Here is a 308-nt window from a genome sequence, read left to right as displayed (position 1 = left end):
GTTCTCTGTGTCTCTGGCTCAGCTTGGCATCCCAGACTTCCCTCTCCTCTCTCTTCCTCCTCTCTTGCCTCCTCACCTCCACTCTCTGCTTTCCCCTTCTACTCTCCTTTTCTTCTTTAGCCTGTTTGTCTCTCCTGTCTTTTATTGTCTCTATCCTTCTCTTTCCTCAATGGTGTTCTTTCTTCTCTCTCCTCTCTAGCCCATTCTCTTATTTAGTTCATGTTCTTCTCTTCTTTTCTCTTCTTTTTTATGCTCCTCTCCTCCCTTCTCTCTATCTCCTGCCTTCTATGTTCTAATACATTTATATT

This window comes from Dromiciops gliroides, chromosome 4, assembly GCF_019393635.1.
Source record: "Dromiciops gliroides isolate mDroGli1 chromosome 4, mDroGli1.pri, whole genome shotgun sequence".
NCBI classification, from domain to species: Eukaryota; Metazoa; Chordata; class Mammalia; order Microbiotheria; family Microbiotheriidae; genus Dromiciops; species Dromiciops gliroides.
This window is presented reverse-complemented; position numbering follows the sequence as displayed.